We start from the raw sequence: 6,679 nt of genomic DNA on the forward strand, positions 1-6,679 counted from the left end.
TGCGATGGAAACTGATCTTCCTTCACCTAGCCTGCCAGTTATGGTTCTGATTGAAGGGGGCGAAAAGCCCCGTGCAGAGAGGGTGTTCACTCATTCCTTCCTGTTGCTTGACGAGACCACATAACCAAAGGTTGAGAATTCAGGTGTTAGCTCTGGCTGGTGTGGCTCAGTTGGCTGGAGCAGGTTCGAGTCCCAGTCAGGGCACATGCCTAGGTTGCAGGTTCAGTCTCGGGCTGGTGTGTGTGAGGGAGGCAACTGATTGATGCTTCCCTCTATCTCTCTCTCTTCCTCCCTTGTACTCGAGTGAGGATAAAAAAAGTTAAGTTGACAAAAATAAACAAATAAAAGAATTCAGGTGTTAAGAGTCAGAGATCCAGGGCTTAAGTTTCTGCTCTGACTCCTCCATCCCGAGCAAGATTCTGAGCCTCAGTTTTGTCATCTGAAATGGGAGTAACAATAGTGTCTACTTCATAGAATTGCCTTGAGGGTGAAAGAAGAATAAAGAAATGCACTTAGCACACACATCGTGGGCAGATGTAAGCTGCTGTAGCCATGAACATGAAGTGTCAGGCATTGTGACAGGTACTGACAGACAATCGTGGCAAGACGATCTAATTTGGAAGACTTGTTTCTAAGTGTTTCTCTTTCCCCAGTCTTTCCCATACTTTCAATTTAGTTTTCCTAAAAATAACAACTCTTGCTCCTCCCCCCCTCATATTTCATTGGTAAAGGACATGACTTCAATTCCCTAACTACAGTAACAAATACTACTGGCATAAATAGGCTTGGAAACAAACACTTCTAACACTTGGGAAACAAACAACCCAACTAGGGGACCAAGGTGAACAGGCAAACTAGAGCGGTGAGCCATTGTAAAATCCATGTAGTAAATTGTCACCCGCATCTTTAAAAAAATAGATAAAATATCAAAGGACATTACACATAGTCAAGTATTGTTTCAGGAAACGTTTGTTTCCATTATGTATACGAGTATGTGTGTGTGCTGGGGTCTTAACTTGGGTACTGATTCCCCTGAACATGATATTCACTGTGCAAGAAGTCCCCCCCACACACACACATATACACACACAGGCACACACTCAAACACACACATGCTTTACTTGGTTAATTCATTCTCTAGGTATCAGCTTTAAATGACTATTTTTGTTTCATAATTTTCTTGGATTAATTCATTATTGGTAACTTGATTCGTTAATATCCATCTCTCCCCACACACTAGATTTGAGCTCCATGAGGTTAAGGACGCATCTGCTCTATTGACTTCCATGACTCATTTTTAGCACAGTGTTTCATCTATCAGACACCAGTAGGTATTTGGAAAGATCCGAGAGGGAACATGGAGAAGGAGGCGGGCCAGGAGAGACCAGGGTGATGTTTGTTGGGGTGTTGATTTAGGTGGTGCAGAGCGCAGGAGGAGCTGGGCGGCCAGGAAGTGGTTAAACACACCTGTCTGGGAGAGGTGCAGGCTGAGCGGAGGCAGTGAGGTGCAGTGGGGAGAGGCATGGACCCTGGGCCCAGAGTGGCAGGTTTGTGTACACATACTAACTGCTACATAATGACTGTGGCAAACTGGGAACAAACACAACCTCTGCATACCCGAGTCTCCTCATCTAGTCTTAGGCTGCAAGGAGAGTCAAATGAGTTCATAATAATAAGGTGCTTGACGCAGGTTCTTGGTGCATGTAACTTGTCCCATGTGTGTTCAGGATTCTCACCATCCCGCGTGTGTTGGGGGCGCGGAGGGAGGTGGGGGCTGTAACCGAGGCCAGAGGGGTGGGTGTGATCACCCAGAGATGAAGAGGAGACTAAGGACAGAGCTTCGAGGAGCCCCTCAGCAAAGGTGGCTGGGGGTGGGGGTGGGGCGGGCCGAACCAGATGAAGATGGCACCAAGGAAACCGAGGGATGGAGTGGCCAGTGCGGCTCTGAGATCCAATAAAGGAGGGACAGGGAGCGGGGTGCTTTCTAAATGTCATAATTTTTCGCTCGTTTGGATGCTAAGGGGAGGGAGGCATTCGACTGGAGAGAGGGAAGAGGTCAATGAGCTGAGGGAGCGGAGGTGTGCTCCCAACTGTCCGCTCTTCCAGGATGCATTTTTAGGGGGTAGAACGGGGGGGGTGGCGAGCATGGGGAACACGAGCGCAAAGCTTTGTCTCAGGAAGGCAGAGGGTCAAGAGGGAAGTTTGAAACGAAACCTCCACGGGAACTCAGGCCCCCAGTTCTTTGTGACCAAACCTCTGAGACCTCCAAGCTGGGTGGGAGGGGGTCCCGAAGCGCCCGGGGCCCCGCCTCCGCCCCGCCCAGTAAGACCCGCCAGAACTCCCTGCAGTGCTAGGAGGGGCCCCGGCGGCCTGCCGCCGGGCGTCCGGGAGGTGGCGCCGGGCCGAGCCTGCGGGCGGCAGAGGAATCCGGCGGCGACGGGGGGGCGGGACCCGCGGACACAGAGCATCAGGCAGCGTCACGCCGCACCCAGCCCCGCCGGTGTCCTTAGGGATGAACGGGGACAACCCGGCAAATCTGAGAGCGAGATTCACGGCCTCAAGAGCAGAGAGCCAATGGGATCCCTGGTGCGACAGCGAGGCGGGGACGGAGCCAATCGGCTACCAGAACAGAGCCAGGGGGCGGGTCCGCGCGGAGTTTCAAAAATCAGCTGGGGTGGGCGAGGTGCATCTGTGCTCGGCGTCCGGTGACCGTGGAAGCTCCTGGGTGAGTGCAGGCCGGGGCATCGTGGGGCTTCTGTTCAGAAGAGACCTGGACCGCGGGGGTGGGGCGTCTGGGTATTGCCAAGTTGGAAATCCGGGGCTCTGGCCCGCCGGCCAGGGTCTCGGCAGGAGCGCACTGGGTCAGGGCAAGTTGTAAAAGAGGCGCTGATCGCGCGCTGGGCCCATTTGCTGAGGCTCCAGGAGGGCTGATCATGAGGCGACCCTGGCAGAGAGGAGGCTGGGATGGAGAGACAGCTGTTTTAGACAAGGGACCGCGGGAAACGCTGACCAGCCTTGTTCAGCCTCTGTCCTCTTCTGGGCCTTGTTGACCATCTCCACGTTTCAGGAAGCACCTCCTCCTGGCACCCACAGTTGCCAAGTGCACCCCTCCCCAGCCTGCTTCTCCTTTACCCAGGGTTTGTCCATGTGGAGCTTGAGAATGGGGTGGAGGAGGCCTTGCTGACCTGCCTTTTGACCTCCTCCCCAGGGTCTGGCGGACAGAACAGACTCTTGGCCAGGCAGATGGCCGGCCTCTCGGTGGCCAGGCGTGAGTGTCTCCATTTGCAGGAGATCTCTACAGGACCACGAGCAGCTGCAGGAGAATGAGGTGCTGCAGCCCGCAGCTGACCATCTGGAGACCCCCAGGGGAGCCCTGGGCTCCCTCTGCGGACAATTCCAAGGGAGGCTGCCCCTCAGAGCAGTCAGCCTCGACGCGACGCGGGGCCGGGCCCCTCCTGGACACGCCTGGAAACCCCAGAGCCGGAGCAGCAGGGCCTCCAGGCTGCAGCTCGCTCAGCTAAGAACGCCTGGGGTGCCGTGTCCCAGGTACTGCTGACCATGTCCAGGTCCAGTGCTGCCTTAAGGAGCCCCCAAGAGCATAGGTGCCATAAAGACAAGGACTTTATTCGTTCAGTGGTGTGTCCCCAGCACCCCGAATAGTTCCTGGCACTTAGTAGGTGCTCGACAAACAGTTGAGTGAGTGAACGAGAACAGTGTCCTCGAGGAAACATCCCCCCACAACACAAGATGAAATTGTAAGCAAGTGGCTCATGGTGGGAGGACACCCGAAACAAGCTTAGTGGGTGAAGACTTCCCTGAGCAGGTCATTCCATGGAATTCACTCAAGAAAGGGGAAGAACGAGGAGCATGTAAGACCGGGGGACTAGTGTGAGTCCAGACTCAGAGCCGAGGGAGATGGAGAAAGTGAAGAGAGCTGGCAGGAGCTTAGTTTGGGTGTGGCCAGAGAGCAAGGCAGGGCAGTGAGAGGCGCCCAGAGTGCCCAAGGTGTCCACACTCCCGAGAGATACCGGTAGTCTTGGAGCCAGTGGGAAGAACTTATAACAGCGTGGGAACCGGGTCTAATTAGCATATTAGAACTTGTTGTTCAGCTACTTGATGGAAAAGGGACTTTTCCATGAGGGGACCTGGGGGCCTGGACTTGCAGAGGAGTAAGCAACTTTGAGAGCTGCTCAGAAGGTAGATTTGGAAGGGTATGGTGTCAGATGACATGTTTGGGCAGGAAGCTGTCACTCACGTTGGGTGTGAGATGACCCCGCGGACTTCCAAGTGGAGGCACAGCCGTCGTCCAGCTGGTGTGAAAGGCTCGGGGTTAGGGCTTGACTCTGTGGGTGATGAGCAGCCCTAGAATGGTGTGGAGCAGTTGAGTGTCATGATAAGAACTGCCCCTGAGATGATCTCTGTGCATCAGTGTGGAGGATGGAATAGAGTAAGACCAGAAGCAGAGGGACAAATTATCCCATGGTATCCTGGAGAGCAGGCTTTGCCCTCGAGTCTCTGGATTAGTCTGTGTCCCGAAAGAGGGTTCGGATTTAGGTGAATGGAGGCTCTATGAGCCAGAGTGGCTCTGCCGCTGACCCCTGCACTCATACCCTGGGGGCTCTAAACTGGGCCCTGGCAGAGGACCCATGCCACATGGCATCACCCATATCCCTCGCCGCTGCGACTAAAAGCTGCTTGTGTGTGCAGGACAGCTGACAGGTGGAGGGGCCAGAGGTATGGCTTGGAGACTAGGGTGCTTGTCCTTGGCTTATCTGTGCTCACATTTCCACATACCTGTCTCAGAGAATCCAGGAGTCCTGCCACAGCGGTTCCAAGTGGCTGGTGGGAACTCAGGTGAAAGCCAGGAGGAGGAAGAGGGAGACACAGAAGGGCAATAGCCCCACAGGTCGCAGCATGAGCCAGAGGAGCACCCGGCTGTCTGGACCCACCACTGTCCGCTCAAGTCTGAGCCCCTGGGAGAGAGAGCATCACTGCCTCTCCACCCACGTGGGCCCACGCGCATACCCACTGCGGAGGTCCAGGAGGGAGGCCGCCTTCCGGAGCCCCTACTCCTCTACAGAGCCCCTCTGCTCACCCAGGTAAGCAGAAGAGCACCCTGCCCCCAAAGCGTTAATGGTCCAATGGCTTCTGGGCACCTCCTGGGCCTCCCCCCCCACCCCCAGTCAGGGAGCCGGGGAAGCCCTTAGGGCCTTAGTTTCCCCATCTGCAAAAGAAAGAGGTGAGCTTAGCTCTGTCTGTATCACACTCTCCCAAGCCTCCTAGTGAGCCCGGACACCAGTTTGGCAGCCATCTTGGGACTGAGCCCCAAGTGAGGAAGAGCAGGACTCACCTTTTTGCAGGATCGCCTGCCCTTGACCTTGATCTCATGAGCCTCAATCCATCCGTTTTCTGCCAGCTGCTCTAAGTTGCTCTGATGTCACTTCCTGGAGTGAGGTTCTAGGGGGATGACCAGCCCCCATAGACCCCAGGCTGCAGTGCTGGGTTGAAAGGGGCTCCTGCCACAGATTTCCAACTAGTTACTGGTGCCTGTGGCTTTTTCCTTCTATTCAGTGAGTCTGACAGCGACCTAGAGCTTGTGGGGGCAGGAATCCAACATCTCCAGAAGCTGTCCCAGGAGCTGGATGTGGCCATTGTGGCTGAAGAGAGGTAAGCTGGCTTCCCATGCTTCAGAGGGAAATGGCTGGGAGGGTCCTCCTTTTTAGGCAGGCCTCTGGCTCTGGCCCACTGTGTGACCCTGGCCAGTCCCTCCCCTCCTCTGAGCCTTGGTCTCTTTATCTGCAACACCAGAGGGCACAAAAGACCTAATTGGGGCTGGGGCGGTGGTTAAGGATGCACCCCGGATATATATGGCCCTTGTCCATCACGCAGAACTGCACCAGACTGGTACCTGGTTCCTGAAAGGCCTGCCCTGCCTCCGACACTCGCCATGGCTCCCTGATGCCCGGCCTGCCCATGGAGTTGGGAAAAGCTGCATGGCTGCTTGGAGCTCCTGGTCTGTCTGCTCAGGACCCCGTCGTGAGGGCAGATCCTGGGTCTGGAGCTGCCCTAGCTTGGAGCCATTTGTACATGGCCATGACGGGTTTTTCGGTGGGGCCTGGACGGCTTTGACTATGTGCCGAGCGTGCCAAGTTCCCACCATGTTGTCGGGTCTGGTCTTGTCTAGTCCGAGTTGGGAGGGCCCCCCGGAGCGTGAAGCACCCAATGGTATCTGTCTCTCCTGCTTTCCTGTCTCTAGTGGTGACATGACTCTCTCTTCTTCGTGACTGAGGACAGTGCCCTTCAGGTAACGCCATCCTCCCGAGCACCAAGCACCACTCTCAGCGGCCCCTGCTTCCTCTCCTCCTCCTCCCACGTGAGCACATATGCATATTTGGAGAACCGAGTCTTCTGGAAAAACCCACAGAGCTGATGGCCAGCAGGATGGGAAGTACAGTCTTCCTGCCAGCTCGGAGCCGGAGCTGCTCACCTTCCTGACCCTGTCCCCTTCCAGCCCCTCATTTTGGGGGAATGCTATGGTACCCTTACTTCCCCTGTCCTGAGCTCTGTCTTGCAGGAAGAAAGCAACACTTGACCCCCATGTCCCCACACCTAGGGTCCGTGCCTCCCCTCGAGTTCCTGGAGAAAGTCTCTAGGACATAGCAGTGCCCCCTGGGCCACA

At 55.6% G+C, this 6,679-nt stretch overlaps 1 pseudogene; it reads left to right on the plus strand.

The window, feature by feature from the left end:
- Window positions 1-2,512: 2,512 nt before the first annotated feature.
- LOC150018687 (protein PIMREG-like) lies at window positions 2,513-6,250 on the plus strand (annotated as a pseudogene).
- The last annotated feature ends 429 nt before the right edge of the window (window positions 6,251-6,679 follow it).

This window comes from Furipterus horrens, unplaced genomic scaffold (assembly GCF_987537825.1).
Source record: "Furipterus horrens unplaced genomic scaffold, mFurHor1.1.pri manual_scaffold_2, whole genome shotgun sequence".
NCBI lineage: Eukaryota > Metazoa > Chordata > Mammalia > Chiroptera > Furipteridae > Furipterus > Furipterus horrens.